Here is a 21464-nt window from a genome sequence, read left to right as displayed (position 1 = left end):
AAAATCCAGGAGGTTTTGCCCTCCAGGCGAGATGAGGCCCATTTCCGCTGAGGCTTCTCGAGGCTAATCACATCTAACCACTGGAACTTCCAAAGGGTCCTTCACACCCTTGCTGCAACTCAAGAAGTTCCCCGACATACCCGTCTCCACTCGAGAGGAAGCACGTGGGGTCCCGCACACATCCAGGGGAGCCCCGTTTCCGCCTCCTAGCTCGAGATGAGGGATCCTTTCCCTGTTTCGTAGGGAAAGAATTCCCGGCGTTCCCGTCGCATCTCAAGAGGAGGCGCTCTCCACAGGAAAGGCGAGAGGAACTCCAGGGTCGTGCCACCATTCCAAGAGTCCCCCAGATGTGTCAGTCCATTCCAGAGGAACCTGTTTTCCCTGCACTGCCTTGACGTTCAAGCCGAGGATCGACTCCCACCACGTGTGCACGTGGGACAGCCCTGTGGGAAAGCCTCGTGGGAAAGCCTCGTGGGAAAGACTCGAGGGAAAACCATAGATCCTTTGATCCACGCGGCGGACTGCGTGACACTGCTGCTACCGCTCTGGAGGAAAGCGCAAGTGCATGCCCGCATTCGAGACGAGGACTGACTCCCCTGGGGAGACTCCAGAAGTACCCCAAGATCCATGTCAGCACTGGAGAGGAATCCTCAGGTTCCGGCCCCGACTCCACACAAGGTCTTAGGCCCCGGCATCGACGGGAGAGTAATCCCGAGAGGCCCCCGAGGAACTCGCATGGGGACTGGCCTTTCCTGAGGCCACCAGAGCGGGTCCCTGAGGTCCCCGTCGTAAGTCGAGAGCACCTGCCGTAACTCGAGAAAATCCAGGAGGTTTTGCCCTCCAGGCGAGATGAGGCACATTTCCGCTGAGGCTTCTCGAGGCCAATCACATCTAACCACTGGAACTTCCAAAGGGTCCTTCACACCCTTGCTGCTACTCAACAAGTTCCCCGACATACCCGTCTCCACTCGATAGGAAGCACGTGGTATCCCGCACACATCCAGGGGAGCCCCGTTTCCGCCTCCTAGCTCGAGATGAGGGATCCTTTCCCTGTTTCGTAGGGAAAGAATTCCCGGCGTTCCCGTCGCATCTCAAGAGGAGGCGCTCTCCACAGGAAAGGCGAGAGGAACTCCAGGGTCGTGCCACCATTCCAAGAGTCCCCCAGATGTGTCAGTCCATTCCAGAGGAACCTGTTTTCCCTGCACTGCCTTGACGTTCAAGCCGAGGATCGACGCCTACCACGTGTGCACGTGGGACAGCCCTGTGGGAAAGCCTCGTGGGAAAGCCTCGTGGGAAAGACTCGAAGGAAAACCATAGATCCTTTGATCCACGCGGCGGACTGCGTGACACTGCTGCTACCGCTCTGGAGGAAAGCGCAAGTACATGCCCGCATTCGAGACGAGGACTGACTCCCCTGGGGAGACTCCAGAAGTACCCCATGATCCATGTCAGCACTGGAGAGGAATCCTCAGGTTCCGGCCCCGTCTCCACACAAGGTCTTAGGCCCCGGCATCAATGGGAGAGGAATCCCGAGAGGCCCCCGAGGAACTCGCATGGGGACTGGCCTTTCCTGAGGTCACCAGAGCGGGTCACTGAGGTCCCCGTCGTAAGTCGAGAGCACCTGCCGCAACTCGAGAAAATCCAGGAGGTTTTGCCCTCCAGGCGAGATGAGGCCCATTTCCGCTGAGGCTTCTCGAGGCTAATCACATCTAACCACTGGAACTTCCAAAGGGTCCTTCACACCCTTGCTGCAACTCAAGAAGTTCCCCTACATACCCGTCTCCACTCGAGAGGAAGCACGTGGGGTCCCGCACACATCCAGGGGAGCCCCGTTTCCGCCTCCTAGCTCGAGATGAGGGATCCTTTCCCTGTTTCGTAGGGAACGAATTCCCGGCGTTCCCGTCGCATCTCAAGAGGAGGCGCTCTCCACAGGAGAGGCGAGAGGAACTCCAGGGTCGTGCCACCATTCCAAGAGACGCCCAGATGTGTCAGTCCATTCCAGAGGAACCTGTTTTCCCTGCACTGCCTTGACGTTCAAGCCGAGGATCGACTCCCACCACGTGTGCACGTGGGACAGCCCTGTGGGAAAGCCTCGTGGGAAAGCCTCGTGGGAAAGACTCGAGGGAAAACCATAGATCCTTTGATCCACGCGGCGGACTGCGTGACACTGCTGCTACCGCTCTGGAGGAAAGCGCAAGTGCATGCCCGCATTCGAGACGAGGACTGACTCCCCTGGGGAGACTCCAGAAGTACCCCAAGATCCATGTCAGCACTGGAGAGGAATCCTCAGGTTACGGCCCCGACTCCACACAAGGTCTTAGGCCCCGGCAACGACGGGAGAGGAATCCCGAGAGGCCCCCGAGGAACTCGCATGGGGACTGGCCTTTCCTGAGGCCACCAGAGCGGGTCCCTGAGGTCCCCGTCGTAAGTCGAGAGCACCTGCCGCAACTCGAGAAAATCCAGGAGGTTTTGCCCTCCAGGCGAGATGAGGCCCATTTCCGCTGAGGCTTCTCGAGGCTAATCACGTCTAACCACTGGAACTTCCAAAGGGTCCTTCACACCCTTGCTGCAACTCAAGAAGTTCCCCGACATACCCATCTCCACTCGAGAGGAAGCACGTGGGGTCCCGCACACATCCAGGGGAGCCCCGTTTCCGCCTCCTAGCTCGAGATGAGGGATCCTTTCCCTGTTTCGTAAGGAAAGAATTCCCGGCGTTCCCGTCGCATCTCAAGAGGAGGCGCTCTCCACAGGAAAGGCGAGAGGAACTCCAGGGTCGTGCCACCATTCCTAGAGTCCCCCAGATGTGTCAGTCCATTCCAGAGGAACCTGTTTTCCCTGCACTGCCTTGACGTTCAAGCCGAGGATCGACTCCCACCACGTGTGCACGTGGGACAGCCCTGTGGGAAAGCCTCGTGGGAAAGCCTCGTGGGAAAGACTCGAGGGAAAACCATAGATCCTTTGATCCACGCGGCGGACTGCGTGACACTGCTGCTACCGCTCTGGAGGAAAGCGCAAGTGCATGCCCGCATTCGAGACGAGGACTGACTCCCCTGGGGAGACTCCAGAAGTACCCCAAGATCCATGTCAGCACTGGAGAGTAATCCTCAGGTTCCGGCCCCGACTCCACACAAGGTCTTAGGCCCCGGCATGGACGGGAGAGGAATGCCGAGAGGCCCCCGAGGAACTCGCATGGGGACTGGCCTTTCCTGAGGCCACCAGAGCGGGTCCCTGAGTTCCCGGTCGTAAGTCGAGAGCACCTGCCGTAACTCGAGAAAATCCAGGAGGTTTTGCCCTCCAGGCGAGATGAGGCCCATTTCCGCTGAGGCTTCTCGAGGCCAATCACATCTAACCACTGGAACTTCCAAAGGGTCCTTCACACCCTTGCTGCAACTCAAGAAGTTCCCCGACATACCCGTCTCCACTCGAGAGGAAGCACGTGGGGTCCCGCACACATCCAGGGGAGCCCCGTTTCCGCCTCCTAGCTCGAGATGAGGGATCCTTTCCCTGTTTCGTAGGGAAAGAATTCCCGGCGTTCCCGTCGCATCTCAAGAGGAGGCGCTCTCCACAGGAGAGGCGAGAGGAACTCCAGGGTCGTGCCACCATTCCAAGAGACGCCCAGATGTGTCAGTCCATTACAGAGGAACCTGTTTTCCCTGCACTGCCTTGACGTTCAAGCCGAGGATCGACTCCCACCACCTGTGCACGTGGGACAGCCCTGTGGGAAAGCCTCGTGGGAAAGCCTCGTGGGAAAGACTCGAGGGAAAACCATAGAACTTTTGATCCACGCGGCGGACTGCGTGACACTGCTGCTACCGCTCTACAGGAAAGCGCAAGTGCATGCCCGCATTCGAGACGAGGACTGACTCCCCTGGGGAGACTCCAGAAGTACCCCAAGATCCATGTCAGCACTGGAGAGGAATCCTCAGGTTCCGGCCCCGACTCCACACAAGGTCTTAGGCCCCGGCATCGACGGGAGAGTAATCCCGAGAGGCCCCCGAGGAACTCGCATGGGGACTGGCCTTTCCTGAGGCCACCAGAGCGGGTCCCTGAGGTCCCCGTCGTAAGTCGAGAGCACCTGCCGTAACTCGAGAAAATCCAGGAGGTTTTGCCCTCCAGGCGAGATGAGGCACATTTCCGCTGAGGCTTCTCGAGGCCAATCACATCTAACCACTGGAACTTCCAAAGGGTCCTTCACACCCTTGCTGCTACTCAAGAAGTTCCCCGACATACCCGTCTCCACTCGATAGGAAGCACGTGGTATCCCGCACACATCCAGGGGAGCCCCGTTTCCGCCTCCTAGCTCGAGATGAGGGATCCTTTCACTGTTTCGTAGGGAAAGAATTCCCGGCGTTCCCGTCGCATCTCAAGAGGAGGCGCTCTCCACAGGAAAGGCGAGAGGAACTCCAGGGTCGTGCCACCATTCCAAGAGTCCCCCAGATGTGTCAGTCCATTCCAGAGGAACCTGTTTTCCCTGCACTGCCTTGACGTTCAAGCCGAGGATCCACTCCCACCACGTGTGCACGTGGGACAGCCCTGTGGGAAAGCCTCGTGGGAAAGCCTCGTGGGAAAGACTCGAAGGAAAACCATAGATCCTTTGATCCACGCGGCGGACTGCGTGACACTGCTGCTACCGCTCTGGAGGAAAGCGCAAGTACATGCCCGCATTCGAGACGAGGACTGACTCCCCTGGGGAGACTCCAGAAGTACCCCAAGATCCATGTCAGCACTGGAGAGGAATCCTCAGGTTCCGGCCCCGACTCCACACAAGGTCTTAGGCCCCGGCATCGACGGGAGAGGAATCCCGAGAGGCCCCCGAGGAACTCGCATGGGGACTGGCTTTTCCTGAGGCCACCAGAGCGGGTCCCTGAGGTCCCCGTCGTAAGTCGAGAGCACCTGCCGCAACTCGAGAAAATCCAGGAGGTTTTGCCCTCCAGGCGAGATGAGGCCCATTTCCGCTGAGGCTTCTCGAGGCTAATCACGTCTAACCACTGGAACTTCCAAAGGGTCCTTCACACCCTTGTTGCAACTCAAGAAGTTCCCCGACATACCCGTCTCCACTCGAGAGGAAGCACGTGGGGTCCCGCACACATCCAGGGGAGCCCCGTTTCCGCCTCCTAGCTCGAGATGAGGGATCCTTTCCCTGTTTCGTAGGAAAGAATTCCCGGCGTTCCCGTCGCATCTCAAGAGGAGGCGCTCTCCACAGTAAAGGCGAGAGGAACTCCAGGGTCGTGCCACCATTCCAAGAGTCCCCCAGATGTGTCAGTCCATTCCAGAGGAACCTGTTTTCCCTGCACTGCCTTGACGTTCAAGCCGAGGATCCACTCCCACCACGTGTGCACGTGGGACAGCCCTGTGGGAAAGCCTCGTGGGAAAGCCTCGTGGGAAAGACTCAAGGGAAAACCATAGATCCTTTGATCCACGCGGCGGACTGCGTGACACTGCTGCTACCGCTCTGGAGGAAAGCGCAAGTGCATGCCCGCATTCGAGACGAGGACTGACTCCCCTGGGGAGACTCCAGAAGTACCCCAAGATCCATGTCAGCACTGGAGAGGAATCCTCAGGTTCCGGCCCCGACTCCACACAAGGTCTTAGGCCCCGGCAACGACGGGAGAGGAATCCCGAGAGGCCCCCGAGGAACTCGCATGGGGACTGGCCTTTCCTGAGGCCACCAGAGCGGGTCCCTGAGGTCCCCGTCGTAAGTCGAGAGCACCTGCCGCAACTCGAGAAAATCCAGGAAGTTTTGCCCTCCAGGCGAGATGAGGCCCATTTCCGCTGAGGCTTCTCGAGGCTAATCACGTCAAACCACTGGAACTTCCAAAGGGTCCTTCACACCCTTGCTGCAACTCAAGAAGTTCCCCGACATACCCGTCTCCACTCGAGAGGAAGCACGTGGGGTCCCGCACACATCCAGGGGAGCCCCGTTTCCGCCTCCTAGCTCGAGATGAGGGATCCTTTCCCTGTTTCGTAAGGAAAGAATTCCCGGCGTTCCCGTCGCATCTCAAGAGGAGGCGCTCTCCACAGGAAAGGCGAGAGGAACTCCAGGGTCGTGCCACCATTCCTAGAGTCCCCCAGATGTGTCAGTCCATTCCAGAGGAACCTGTTTTCCCTGCACTGCCTTGACGTTCAAGCCGAGGATCGACTCCCACCACGTGTGCACGTGGGACAGCCCTGTGGGAAAGCCTCGTGGGAAAGCCTCGTGGGAAAGACTCGAGGGAAAACCATAGATCCTTTGATCCACGCGGTGGACTGCGTGACACTGCTGCTACCGCTCTGGAGGAAAGCGCAAGTGCATGCCCGCATTCGATACGAGGACTGACTCCCCTGGGGAGACTCCAGAAGTACCCCAAGATCCATGTCAGCACTGGAGAGGAATCCTCAGGTTCTGGCCCCTACTCCACACAAGGTCTTAGGCCCCGGGATCGACGGGAGAGGAATGCCGAGAGGCCCCCGAGGAACCTGCATGGGGACTGGCCTTTCCTGAGGCCACCAGAGCGGGTCCCTGAGGTCCCGGTCGTAAGTCGAGAGCACCTGCCGTAACTCGAGAAAATCCAGGAGGTTTTGCCCTCCAGGCGAGATGAGGCCCATTGCCGCTGAGGCTTCTCGAGGCCAATCACATCTAACCACTGGAACTTCCAAAGGGTCCTTCACACCCTTGCTGCAACTCAAGAAGTTCCCCGACATACCCACTTCCACTCGAGAGGAAACACGTGGGGTCCCGCACACATCCAGGGGAGCCCCGTTTCCGCCTCCTAGCTCGAGATTAGGGATCCTTTCCCTGTTTCTTAGGAAAGAATTCCCGGCGTTCCCGTCGCATCTCAAGAGGAGGGGCTCTCCACAGGAGAGGCGAGAGGAACTCCAGGGTCGTGCCACCATTCCAAGAGACGCCGAGATGTGTCAGTCCATTAGAGAGGAACCTGTTTTCCCTGCACTGCCTTGACGTTCAAGCCGAGTATCGACTCCCACCACCTGTGCACGTGGGACAGCCCTGTGGGAAAGCCTCGTGGGAAAGCCTCGTGGGAAAGACTCGAGGGAAAACCATAGATCCTTTGATCCACGCGGCGGAGTGCGTAACACTGCTGCTACCGCTCTAGAGGAAAGCGCAAGTGCATGCCCGCATTCGAGACGAGGACTGACTCCCCTGGGGAGACTCCAGAAGTACCCCAAGATCCATGTCAGCACTGGAGAGGAATCCTCAGGTTCCGGCCCCGACTCCACACAAGGTCTTAGGCCCGGCATCGACGGGAGAGTAATCCCGAGAGGCCCCCGAGGAATTCGCATGGGGACTGGCCTTTCCTGAGGCCACCAGAGCGGGTCCCTGAGGTCCCCGTCGTAAGTCGAGAGCACCTGCCACAAGTCGAGAAACTCCAGGAGGTTTTGCCCTCCAGGCGAGATGAGGCCCATTTCCGCTGAGGCTTCTCGAGGCGAATCACGTCTAACCACTGGAACTTCCAAAGGGTCCTTCACACCCTTGCTGCAACTCAAGAAGTTCCCCGACATACCCGTCTCCACTCGAGAGGAAGCACGTGGGGTCCCGCACACATCCAGGGGAGCCCCGTTTCCGCCTCCTAGCTCGAGATGAGGGATCCTTTCCCTGTTTCGTAGGGAAAGAATTCCCGGCGTTCCCGTCGCATCTCAAGAGGAGGCGCTCTCCACAGGAAAGGCGAGAGGAACTCCAGGGTCGTGCCACCATTCCAAGAGTCCCCCAGATGTGTCAGTCCATTCCAGAGGAACCTGTTTTCCCTGCACTGACTTGACGTTCAAGCCGAGGATCCACTCCCACCACGTGTGCATGTGGGACAGCCCTGTGGGAAAGCCTCGTGGGAAAGCCTCGTGGGAAAGACTCGAGGGAAAACCATAGATCCTTTGATCCACGCGGCGGACTGCGTGACACTGCTGCTACCGCTCTGGAGGAAAGCGCAAGTGCATGCCCGCATTCGAGACGAGGACTGACTCCCCTGGGGAGACTCCAGAAGTACCCCAAGATCCATGTCAGCACTGGAGAGGAATCCTCAGGTTCCGGCCCCGACTCCACACAAGGTCTTAGGCCCCGGCATCGACGGGAGAGGAATCCCGAGAGGCCCCCGAGGAACTCGCATGGGGACTGGCCTTTCCTGAGGCCACCAGAGCGGGTCCCTGAGGTCCCCGTCGTAAGTCGAGAGCACCTGCCGTAACTCGAGAAAATCCAGGAGGTTTTGCCCTCCAGGCGAGATGAGGCACATTTCCGCTGAGGCTTCTCGAGGCCAATCACATCTAACCACTGGAACTTCCAAAGGGTCCTTCACACCCTTGCTGCTACTCAAGAAGTTCCCCGACATACCCGTCTCCACTCGATAGGAAGCACGTGGTATTCCGCACACATCCAGGGGAGCCCCGTTTCCGCCTCCTAGCTCGAGATGAGGGATCCTTTCCCTGTTTCGTAGGGAAAGAATTCCCGGGGTTCCCGTCGCATCTCAAGAGGAGGCGCTCTCCACAGGAAAGGCGAGAGGAACTCCAGGGTCGTGCCACCATTCCAAGAGTCCCCCAGATGTGTCAGTCCATTCCAGAGGAACCTGTTTTCCCTGCACTGCCTTGACGTTCAAGCCGAGGATCCACTCCCACCACGTGTGCACGTGGGACAGCCCTGTGGGAAAGCCTCGTGGGAAAGCCTCGTGGGAAAGACCCGAAGGAAAATCATAGATCCTTTGATCCACGCGGCGGACTGCGTGACACTGCTGCTACCGCTCTGGAGGAAAGCGCAAGTACATGCCCGCATTCGAAACGAGGACTGACTCCCCTGGGGAGACTCCAGAAGTACCCCATGATCCATGTCAGCACTGGAGAGGAATCCTCAGGTTCCGGCCCCGAATCCACACAAGGTCTTAGGCCCCGGCATCAATGGGAGAGGAATCCCGAGAGGCCCCCGAGGAACTCGCATGGGGACTGGCCTTTCCTGAGGTCACCAGAGCGGGTCACTGAGGTCCCCGTCCTAAGTCGAGAGCACATGCCGCAACTCGAGAAAATCCAGGAGGTTTTGCCCTCCAGGCGAGATGAGGCCCATTTCCGCTGAGGCTTCTCGAGGCTAATCACATCTAACCACTGGAACTTCCAAAGGGTCCTTCACACCCTTGCTGCAACTCAAGAAGTTCCCCTACATACCCGTCTCCACTCGAGAGGAAGCACGTGGGGTCCCGCACACATCCAGGGGAGCCCCGTTTCCGCCTCCTAGCTCGAGATGAGGGATCCTTTCCCTGTTTCGTAGGGAAAGAATTCCCGGAGTTCCCGTCGCATCTCAAGAGGAGGCACTCTCCACAGGAAAGGCGAGAGGAACTCCAGGGTCGTGCCACCATTCCAAGAGACGCCCAGATGGGTCAGTCCATTCCAGAGGAACCTGTTTTCCCTGCACTGCCTTGACGTTCAAGCCGAGGATCGACTCCCACCACCTGTGAACGTGGGACAGCCCTGTGGGAAAGCCTCGTGGAAAAGCCTCGTGGGAAAGACTCGAGGGAAAACCATAGATCCTTTGATCCACGCGGCGGACTGCGTGACACTGCTGCTACCGCTCTGGAGGAAAGCGCAAGTGCATGCCCGCATTCGAGACGAGGACTGACTCCCCTGGGGAGACTCCAGAAGTACCCTAAGATCCATGTCAGCACTGGAGAGGAATCCTCAGGTTCCGGCCCCGACTCCACACAAGGTCTTAGGCCCCGGCATCGACGGGAGAGGAATCCCGAGAGGCCCCCGAGGAACTCGCATGGGGACTGGCTTTTCCTGAGGCCACCAGAGCGGGTCCCTGAGGTCCCCGTCGTAAGTCGAGAGCACCTGCCGCAACTCGAGAAAATCCAGGAGGTTTTGCCCTCCAGGCGAGATGAGGCCCATTTCCGCTGAGGCTTCTCGAGGCTAATCATGTCTAACCACTGGAACTTCCAAAGGGTCCTTCACACCCTTGTTGCAACTCAAGAAGTTCCCCGACATACCCGTCTCCACTCGAGAGGAAGCACGTGGGGTCCCGCACACATCCAGGGGAGCCCCGTTTCCGCCTCCTAGCTCGAGATGAGGGATCCTTTCCCTGTTTCGTAGGAAAGAATTCCCGGCGTTCCCGTCGCATCTCAAGAGGAGGCGCTCTCCACAGGAAAGGCGAGAGGAACTCCAGGGTCGTGCCACCATTCCAAGAGTCCCCCAGATGTGTCAGTCCATTCCAGAGGAACCTGTTTTCCCTGCACTGCCTTGACGTTCAAGCCGAGGATCGACTCCCACCACGTGTGCACGTGGGACAGCCCTGTGGGAAAGCCTCGTGGGAAAGCCTCGTGGGAAAGACTCGAGGGAAAACCATAGATCCTTTGATCCACGCGGCGGACTGCGTGACACTGCTGCTACCGCTCTGGAGGAAAGCGCAAGTGCATGCCCGCATTCGAGACGAGGACTGACTCCCCTGGGGAGACTCCAGAAGTACCCCAAGATCCATGTAAGCACTGGAGAGGAATCCTCAGGTTCCGGCCCCGACTCCACACAAGGTCTTAGGCCCCGGCAACGACGGGAGAGGAATCCCGAGAGGCCCCCGAGGAACTCGCATGGGGACTGGCCTTTCCTGAGGCCACCAGAGCGGGTCCCTGAGGTCCCCGTCGTAAGTCGAGAGCACCTGCCGCAACTCGAGAAAATCCAGGAGGTTTTGCCCTCCAGGCGAGATGAGGCCCATTTCCGCTGAGGCTTCTCGAGGCTAATCACATCTAACCACTGGAACTTCCAAAGGGTCCTTCACACCCTTGCTGCAACTCAAGAAGTTCCCCGACATACCCGTCTCCACTCGAGAGGAAGCACGTGGGGTCCCGCACACATCCAGGGGAGCCCCGTTTCCGCCTCCTAGCTCGAGATGAGGGATCCTTTCCATGTTTCTTAGGGAAAGAATTCCCGGCGTTCCCGTCGCATCTCAAGAGGAGGCGCTCTCCACAGGAGAGGCGAGAGGAACTCCAGGGTCGTGCCACCATTCCAAGAGACGCCCAGATGGGTCAGTCCATTCCAGAGGAACCTGTTTTCCCTGCACTGCCTTGACGTTCAAGCCGAGGATCGACTCCCACCACGTGTGCACGTGGGACAGCCCTGTGGGAAAGCCTCGTGGGAAAGCCTCGTGGGAAAAACTCGAGGGAAAACCATAGATCCTTTGATCCATGCGGCGGACTGCGTGACACTGCTGCTACCGCTCTGGAGGAAAGCGCAAGTGCATGCCCGCATTCGAGACGAGGACTGACTCCCCTGGGGAGACTCCAGAAGTACCCCAAGATCCATGTCAGCACTGGAGAGGAATCCTCAGGTTCCGGCCCCGACTCCACACAAGGTCTTAGGCCCCGGCATCGACGGGAGAGGAATCCCGAGAGGCCCCCGAGGAACTCGCATGGGGACTGGCCTTTCCTGAGGCCACCAGAGCGGGTCCCTGAGGTCCCCGTCGTAAGTCGAGAGCACCTGCCGTAATTCGAGAAAATCCAGGAGGTTTTGCCCTCCAGGCGAGATGAGGCCCATTTCCGCTGAGGCTTCTCGAGGCCAATCACATCTAACCACTGGAACTTCCAAAGGGTCCTTCACACCCTTGCTGCAACTCAAGAAGTTCCCCGACATACCCGTCTCCACTCGAGAGGAAGCACGTGGGGTCCCGCACACATCCAGGGGAGCCCCGTTTCCGCCTCCTAGCTCGAGATGAGGGATCCTTTCCCTGTTTCTTAGGGAAAGAATTCCCGGCGTTCCCGTCGCATCTTAAGAGGAGGCGCTCTCCACAGGAGAGGCGAGAGGAACTCCAGGGTCGTGCCACCATTCCAAGAGACGCCCAGATGGGTCAGTCCATTCCAGAGGAACCTGTTTTCCCTGCACTGCCTTGACGTTCAAGCCGAGGATCCACTCCCACCACGTGTGCACGTGGGACAGCCCTGTGGGAAAGCCTCGTGGGAAAGCCTCGTGGGAAAGACTCGAGGGAAAACCATAGATCCTTTGATCCACGCGGCGGACTGCGTGACACTGCTGCTACCGCTCTGGAGGAAAGCGCAAGTGCATGCCCGCATTCGAGACGAGGACTGACTCCCCTGGGGAGACTCCAGAAGTACCCCAAGATCCATGTCAGCACTGGAGAGGAATCCTCAGGTTCCGGCCCCGACTCCACACAAGGTCTTAGGCCCCGGCATCGACGGGAGAGGAATCCCGAGAGGCCCCCGAGGAACTCGCATGGGGACTGGCCTTTCCTGAGGCCACCAGAGCGGGTCCCTGAGGTCCCCGTCGTAAGTCGAGAGCACCTGCCGCAACTCGAGAAAATTCAGGAGGTTTTGCCCTCAAGGCGAGATGAGGCCCATTTCCGCTGAGGCTTCTCGAGGCTAATCACGTCTAACCACTGGAACTTCCAAAGGGTCCTTCACACCCTTGTTGCAACTCAAGAAGTTCCCCGACATACCCGTCTCCACTCGAGAGGAAGCACGTGGGGTCCCGCACACATCCAGCGGAGCCCCGTTTCCGCCTCCTAGCTCGAGATGAGGGATCCTTTCCCTGTTTCGTAGGGAAAGAATTCCCGGCGTTCCCGTCGCATCTCAAGAGGAGGCGCTCTCCACAGGAAAGGCGAGAGGAACTCCAGGGTCGTGCCACAATTCCAAGAGTCCCCCAAATGTGTCAGTCCATTCCAGAGGAACCTGTTTTCCCTGCACTGCCTTGACGTTCAAGCCGAGGATCGACTCCCACCACGTGTGCACGTGGGACAGCCCTGTGGGAAAGCCTCGTGGGAAAGCCTCGTGGGAAAGACTCGAGGGAAAACCATAGATCCTTTGATCCACGCGGCGGACTGCGTGACACTGCTGCTACCGCTCTGGAGGAAAGCGCAAGTGCATGCCCGCATTCGAGACGAGGACTGACTCCCCTGGGGAGACTCCAGAAGTACCCCAAGATCCATGTCAGCACTGGAGAGGAATCCTCAGGTTCCGGCCCCGACTCCACACAAGGTCTTAGGCCCCGGCATCGATGGGAGAGGAATCCCGAGAGGCTCCCGAGGAACTCGCATGGGGACTGGCCTTTCCTGAGGCCACCAGAGCGGGTCCCTGAGGTCCCCGTAGTAAGTCGAGAGCACCTGCCGCAACTCGAGAAAATCCAGGAGGTTTTGCCCTCCAGGTGAGATGAGGCCCATTTCCGCTGAGGCTTCTCGAGGCTAATCACTTCTAACCACTGGAACTTCCAAAGGGTCCTTCACACCCTTGCTGCAACTCAAGATGTTCCCTGACATACCCGTCTCCACTCGAGAGGAAGCACGTGGGGTCCCGCACACATCCAGGGGAGCCCCGTTTCCGCCTCCTAGCACGAGATGAGGGATCCTTTCCCTGTTTCGTAGGTAAAGAATTCCCGGCGTTCCCGTCGCATCTCAAGAGGAGGCGCTCTCCACAGGAAAGGCGAGAGGAACTCCAGGGTCGTGCCACCATTCCAAGAGTCCCCCAGATGTGTCAGTCCATTCCAGAGGAACCTGTTTTCCCTGCACTGCCTTGACGTTCAAGCCGAGGATCGACTCCCACCACGTGTGCACGTGGGACAGCCCTGTGGGAAAGCCTCGTGGGAAAGCCTCGTGGGAAAGACTCGAGGGAAAACCATAGATCCTTTGATCCACGCGGCGGACTGCGTGACACTGCTGCTACCGCTCTGGAGGAAAGCGCAAGTGCATGCCCGCATTCGAGACGAGGACTGACTCCCCTGGGGAGACTCCAGTAGTACCCCAAGATCCATGTCAGCACTGGAGAGGAATCCTCAGGTTCCGGCCCCGACTCCACACAAGGTCTTAGGCCCCGGCATCGACGGGAGAGGAATCCCGAGAGGCCCCCGAGGAACTCGCATGCGGACTGGCCTTTCCTGAGGCCACCAGAGCGGGTCCCTGAGGTCCCCGTCGTAAGTCGAGAGCACCTGCCGCAACTCGAGAAAATCCAGGAGGTTTTGCCCTCCAGGCGAGATGAGGCCCATTTCCGCTGAGGCTTCTCGAGGCTAATCACGTGTAACCACTGGAACTTCCAAAGGGTCCTTCACACCCTTGCTGCAACTCAAGAAGTTCCCCGACATACCTGTCTCCACTCGAGAGGAAGCACGTGGGGTCCCGCACACATCCAGGGGAGCCACGTTTCCGCCTCCTAGCTCGAGATGAGGAATCCTCTCCCTGTTTCGTAGGGAAAGAATTCCCGGCGTTCCCGTCGCAACTCAAGAGGAGGCGCTCTCCACAGGAAAGGCGAGAGGAACTCCAGGGTCGTGCCACCATTCCAAGAGTCCCCCAGATGTGTCAGTCCATTCCAGAGGAACCTGTTTTCCCTGCACTGCCTTGACGTTCAAGCCGAGGATCCACTCCCACCACGTGTGCACGTGGGACAGCCCTGTGGGAAAGCCTCGTGGGAAAGCCTCGTGGGAAAGACTCGAGGGAAAACCATAGATCCTTTGATCCACGCGGCGGACTGCGTGACACTGCTGCTACCGCTCTGGAGGAAAGCGCAAGTGCATGCCCGCATTCGAGACGAGGACTGACTCCCCTGGGGAGACTCCAGAAGTACCCCAAGATCCATGTCAGCACTGGAGAGGAATCCTCAGGTTCCGGCCCCGACTCCACACAAGGTCTTAGGCCCCGGCATCGATGGGAGAGGAATCCCGAGAGGCCCCCGAGGAACTCGCATGGGGACTGGCCTTTCCTGAGGTCACCAGAGCGGTACCCCGAGTTCCCCGTCGTAAGTCGAGAGCACATGCCGCAACTCGAGAAAATCCAGGAGGTTTTGCCCTCCAGGCGAGATGAGGCCCATTTCCGCTGAGGCTTCTCGAGGCTAATCACATCTAACCACTGGAACTTCCAAAGGGTCCTTCACACCCTTGCTGCAACTCAAGAAGTTCCACGACATACCCATCTCCACTCGAGAGGAAGCACGTGGGGTCCCGCACACATCCAGGGGAGCCCCGTTTTCGACTCCTAGCTCGAGATGAGGGATCCTTTCCCTGTTTCTTAGGAAAGAATTCCCGGCATTCCCGTCGCATCTCAAGAGGAGGGGCTCTCCACAGGAGAGGCGAGAGGAACTCCAGGGTCGTGCCACCATTCCAAGAGACGCCCAGATGTGTCAGTCCGTTACAGAGGAACCTGTTTTCCCTGCACTGCCTTGACGTTCAAGCCGAGGATCGACTCCCACCACGTGTGCACGTGGGACAGCCATGTGGGAAAGCCTCGTGGGAAAGCCTCGTGGGAAAGACTCGAGGGAAAACCATAGATCCTTTGATCCACGCGGCGGACTGCGTGACACTGCTGCTACCGCTCTGGAGGAAAGCGCAAGTGCATGCCTGCATTCGAGACGAGGACTGACTCCCCTGGGGAGACTCCAGAAGTACCCCAAGATCCATGTCAGCACTGGAGAGGAATCCTCAGGTTCCGGCCCCGACTCCACACAAGGTCTTAGGCCCCGGCATCGATGGGAGAGGAATCCCGAGAGGCCCCCGAGGAACTCGCATGGGGACTGGCCTTTCCTGAGGTCACCAGAGCGGTACCCCGAGTTCCCCGTCGTAAGTCGAGAGCACATGCCGCAACTCGAGAAAATCCAGGAGGTTTTGCCCTCCAGGCGAGATGAGGCCCATTTCCGCTGAGGCTTCTCGAGGCTAATCACATCTAACCACTGGAACTTCCAAAGGGTCCTTCACACCCTTGCTGCAACTCAAGAAGTTCCGCGACATACCCATCTCCACTCGAGAGGAAGCACGTGGGTTCCCGCACACATCCAGGGGAGCCCCGTTTTCGACTCCTAGCTCGAGATGAGGGATCCTTTCCCTGTTTCTTAGGAAAGAATTCCCGGCGTTCCCGTCGCATCTCAAGAGGAGGGGCTCTCCACAGGAGAGGCGAGAGGAACTCCAGGGTCGTGCCACCATTCCAAGAGACGCCCAGATGTGTCAGTCCGTTACAGAGGAACCTGTTTTCCCTGCACTGCCTTGACGTTCAAGCCGAGGATCGACTCCCACCACGTGTGCACGTGGGACAGCCATGTGGGAAAGCCTCGTGGGAAAGCCTCGTGGGAAAGACTCGAGGGAAAACCATAGATCCTTTGATCCACGCGGCGGACTGCGTGACACTGCTGCTACCGCTCTGGAGGAAAGCGCAAGTGCATGCCCGCATTCGAGACGAGGACTGACTCCCCTGGGGAGACTCCAGAAGTACCCCAAGATCCATGTCAGCACTGGAGAGGAATCCTCAGGTTCCGGCCCCGACTCCACACAAGGTCTTAGGCCCCGGCATCGACGGGAGAGGAATCCAGAGAGGCCCCCGAGGAACTCACATGGGGACTGGCCTTTCCTGAGGCCACCAGAGCGGGTCCCTGAGGTCCCCGTCGTAAGTCGAGAGCACCTGCCGTAACTCGAGAAAATCCAGGAGGTTTTGCCCTCCAGGCGAGATGAGGCCCATTTCCGCTGAGGCTTCTCGAGGCCAATCACATCTAACCACTGGAACTTCCAAAGGGTCCTTCACACCCTTGCTGCTACTCAAGAAGTTCCCCGACATACCCGTCTCCACTCGATAGGAAGCACGTGGTATCCCGCACACATCCAGGGGAGCCCCGTTTCCGGCTCCTAGCTGGAGATGAGGGATCCTTTCACTGTTTCGTAGGGAAAGAATTCCCGGCGTTCCCGTCGCATCTCAAGAGGAGGCGCTCTCCACAGGAAAAGCGAGAGGAACTCCAGGGTCGTGCCACCATTCCAAGAGACCCCATAGGTGTCAGTCCATTCCAGAGGAACCTGTTTTCCCTGCACTGCCTTGAGGTTCAAGCCGAGGATCGACTCCCACCACGTGTGCACGTGGGACAGCCCTGTGGGAAAGCCTCGTGGGAAAGCCTCGTGGGAAAGACTCGAGGGAAAACCATAGATCCTTTGATCCACGCGGCGGACTGCGTGACACTGCTGCTACCGCTCTGGAGGAAAGCGCAAGTGCATGCTCGCATTCGAGACGAAGACTGACTCCCCTGGGGAGACTCCAGAAGTACCCCAAGATCCATGTCAGCACTGGAGAGGAATCCTCAGGTTCCGGCCCCGACTCCACACAAGGTCTTCGGCCCCGGCATCGACGGGAGAGGAATCCCGAGAGGCCCCCGAGGAAGTCGCATGGGGACTGCCCTTTCCTGAGGCCACCAAAGCGGGTCCCTGAGGTCCCGGTCGTAAGTCGAGAGCACCTGCCGCAACTCGAGAAAATCCAAGAGGTTTTGCCTTCCAGGCGAGATGAGGCCCATTTCCGCTGAGGCTTCTCGAGGCTAATCACGTCTAACCACTGGAACTTCCAAAGGGTCCTTCACACCCTTGCTGCAACTCAAGAAGTTCCCGGACATACCCGTCTCCACTCGAGAGGAAGCACGAGGGTCCCGCACACATCCAGGGGAGCCCCGTTTCCGCCTCCTAGCTCGAGATGAGGGATCCTTTCCCTGTTTCGTAGGGAAAGAATTCCCGGTGTTCCCGTCGCATCTCAAGAGGAGGCCCTCTCCACAGGAAAGGCGAGACGACTACAGCGTCGTGCCACCATCCAAAGTGTCCCCCAGATATGTCAGTCCATTCCAGAGGAACCTGTTTTCCCTGCACTGCCTTGACGTTCAAGCCGAGAATCGAGTCACACCACGTGTGCACGTGGGACAGCCCTGTGGAAAGCCTCGTGGGAAAGCCTCGTGGGAAAGACTCGAGGGAAAACCATAGATCCTTTGATCCACGCGGCGGACTGCGTGACACTGCTGCTACCGCTCTGGAAGAAAGCGCAAGTGCATGCTCGCATTCGAGACGAAGACTGACTCCCCTGGGGAGACTCCAGAAGTACCCCAAGATCCATGTCAGCACTGGAGAGGAATCCTCAGGTTCCGGCCCCGACTCCACACAAGGTCTTAGGCCCGGCATCGACGGATGAGGAATCCCGAGAGGCCCCCGAGGAACTCGCATGGGGACTGGCCTTTCCTGAGGCCACCAGAGCGGGTCCCTGAGGTCCCGGTCGTAAGTCGAGAGCACCTGCCGCAACTCGAGAAAATCAAGGAGGTTTTGCCCTCCAGGCGAGATGAGGCCCATTTCCGCTGAGGCTTCTCGAGGCTAATCACGTCTAACCACTGGAACTTCCAAAGGGTCCTTGACACCCTTGCTGCAACTCAAGAAGTTCCCCGACATACCCGTCTCCACTCGAGAGGAAGCACGAGGGTCCCGCACACATCCAGGGGAGCCCCGTTTCCGCCTCCAAGCTCGAGATGAGGGATCCTTTCCCTGTTTCGTAGGGAAAGAATTCCCGGTGTTCCCGTCGCATCTCAAGAGGAGGCGCTCTCCACAGGAAAGGCGAGAGGACTCCAGCGTCGTGCCACCATCCAAAGTGTCCCCCAGATATGTCAGTCCATTCCAGAGGAACCTGTTTTCCCTGCACTGCCTTCACGTTCAAGCCGAGGATCGACTCCCACCACGTGTGCACGTGGGACAGCCCTTGGGAAGGCCTCGTGGGAAAGCCTCGTGGGAAAGACTAGAGGAAAAACCATAGATACTTTGATGCACGCGGCGGAGTGCGTGACACTGCTGCTACCGCTCTGGAGGATAGCGCAAGTGCATGCCCGCATTCCAGACGAGGACTGACTCCCCTGGGGAGACTCCAGAAGTACCCCAAGATCCATGTCAGCCCTGGAGAGGAATCCTCAGGTTCCGGCCCCGACTCCACACAAGGTCTTAGGCCCCGGCATCGACGGGAGAGGAATCCCGAGAGGCCCCCGAGGAACTCGCATGGGGACTGGCCTTTCCTGAGGCCACCAGAGCGGGTCCCTGAGGTCCACGTCGTAAGTCGAGAGCACCTGCCGAAACTTGAGAAAATCCAGGAGGTTGTGCCCTCCAGGCGAGATGAGGCCCATTTCCGATGAGGCTTCTCGAGGCTAATCACTTCTAACCACTGGAACTTCCAAAGGGTCCTTCACACCCTTGCTGCAACTCAAGAAGTTCCCCGACATACCCGTGTCCACTCGAGAGGAAGCACGTGGGGTCCCGCACACATCCATGGGAGCCCCGTTTCCGCCTCCTAGCTCGAGATGATGGATCCTTACCCTGTTTCGTAGGAAAGAATTCCGGCGTTCCCGTCGCATCTCAAGAGGAGGCGCTCTCCATAGGAAAGGCGAGAAGAACTCCAGGGTCGTGACACCATTCCAAGAGTCCCGCAGATGTGTCAGTCCATTCCAGAGGAACCTGTTTTCCCTGCACTGCCTTGACGTTCAAGCCGAGGATCGACTCCCACCACGTGTGCACGTGGGACAGCCCTGTGGGAAAGCCTCGTGGGAAAGCCTCGTGGGAAAGACTCGAGGGAAAACCATAGGTCATTTGATCCACGTGGCCGACTGCGTGACACTGCTGCTACCGCTCTGGAGGAAAGCGCAAGTGCATGCCCGCATTCGAGACGAGGACTGACTCCCCTGGGGAGACCCCAGAAGTACCCCAAGATCCATGTCAGCACTGGAGAGGAATCCTCAGGTTCCGGCCCCGACTCCACACAAGGAATTAGGCCCCGGCATTGACGGGAGAGGAATCCCGAGAGGCCCCCGAGGAACTCGCATGGGGACTGGCCTTTTCTGAGGCCACCAGAGCGGGTCCCTGAGGTCCCCGTCGTAAGTCGAGAGCACCTGCCACAACTCGAGAGAATCCAGGAGGTTTCGCGCTCCAGGCGAGATGAGGCCCATTTCCGATGAGGCTTCTCGAGGCCAATCACATCTAACCACTGGAATTTCCAAACGGTCCTTCACACCCTTGCTGCAACTCAAGAAGTTCCCCGACATACCTGTCTCCACTCGAGAGGAAGCACGTGGGGTCCCGCACACATCCAGGGGAGCCCCGTTTCCGCCTCCTAGCTCGAGATGAGGGATCCTTTCCCTGTTTCGTAGGGAAAGAATTCCCGGCGTTCCCGTCGCATCTCAAGAGGAGGCGCTCTCCACAGGAAAGGCGAGAGGAACTCCAGGGTCATGCCACCATTCCAAGAGTCCCCCAGATGTGTCAGTCCATTCCAGAGGAACCTGTTTTCCCTGCACTGCCTTGACGTTCAAGCCGAGGATCGACTCCCACCACGTGTGCACGTGGGACAGCCCTGTGGGAAAGCTTCGTGGGAAAGCCTCGTGGGAAAGACTCGAGGGAAAACCATAGATCCTTTGATCCACGCGGCGGACTGCGTGACACTGCTGCTACCGCTCTGGAGGAAAGCGCAAGAGCATGCCCGCATTCCAGACGAGGACTGACTCCCCTGGGGAGACTCCAGAAGTACCCCAAGATCCATGTCAGCACTGGAGAGGAATCCTCAGGTTCCGGCCCCGACTCCACACAAGGTCGTAGGCCCCAGCATCGACGGGAGAGGTATCCCGAGAGGACCCGAGGAACTCGCATGGGGACAGGCCTTTCCTGAGGCCACCAGAGCGGGTCTCTGAGGTCACCGTCGTAAGTCGAGAGCACCTGCCGCAACTCGAGAAAATCCAGGAGGTTTTGCTCTCCAGGCGAGATGAGGCCCATTTCCGCTGAGGCTTCTCGAGGCTAATCACTTCTAACCACTGGAACTTCCAAAGGGTCCTTCACACCCTTGCTGCAACTCAAGAAGTTCCCCGACATACCCGTCTCCACTCGAGAGGAAGCACGTGGGGTCCCGCACACATCCAGGGCAGCCCCGTTTCCACCTCCTAGCTCGAGATGAGGGATCCTTTCCCTGTTTCGTAGGGAAAGAATTCCCGGCGTTCACGTCGCATCTCAAGAGGAGGCACTCCCACAGGAAAGGCGAGAGGAACTCCAGGGTCGTGCCACCATTCCAAGAGACCCCATATGTGTCAGTCCATTACAGAGGAACCTGTTTTCCCTGCACTGCCTTGACGTTCAAGCCGAGGATCGACTCCCACCACGTGTGCACGTGGGACAGCCCTGTGGGAAAGCCTCGTGGGAAAGCCTCATGGGAAAGACTCGAGGGAAAACCATAGATCCTTTGATCCACGCGGCGGACTGCGTGACACTGCTGCTACCGCTCTGGAGGAAAGCGCAAGTGCATGCCCGCATTCGAGACGAGGACTGACTCCCCTGGGGAGACTCCAGAAGTACCCCAAGATCCATGTCAGCACTGGAGAGGAATCTTCTGGTTCCGGCCCCGATTCCACACAAGGTCTTCGGCCCCGGCATCGACGGGAGAGGAATCCCGAGAGGCCCCCGAGGAAGTTGCATGGGGACTGCCCTTTCCTGAGGCCACCAGAGCGGGTCCCTGAGGTCCCCGTCGTAAGTCGAGAGCACCTGCCGCAACTCGAGAAAATCCAGGAGGTTTTGCCCTCCAGGCGAGATGAGGCCCATTTCCGCTGAGGCTTCACGAGGCCAATCACATCTAACCACTGGAACTTCCAAAGGGTCCTTCACACCCTTGCTGCAACTCTAGAAGTTCCCCGACATACCCGTCTCCACTCGAGAGGAAGCACGTGGGGTCCCGCACACATCCAGGGTAGCCCCGTTTCCACCTCCTAGCTCGA

Source organism: Ovis canadensis, chromosome 17 (genome assembly GCF_042477335.2).
Source record: "Ovis canadensis isolate MfBH-ARS-UI-01 breed Bighorn chromosome 17, ARS-UI_OviCan_v2, whole genome shotgun sequence".
NCBI lineage: Eukaryota > Metazoa > Chordata > Mammalia > Artiodactyla > Bovidae > Ovis > Ovis canadensis.
The sequence above is the reverse complement of the archived record's forward strand: the minus strand, read 5'-3'. Positions refer to the sequence as shown.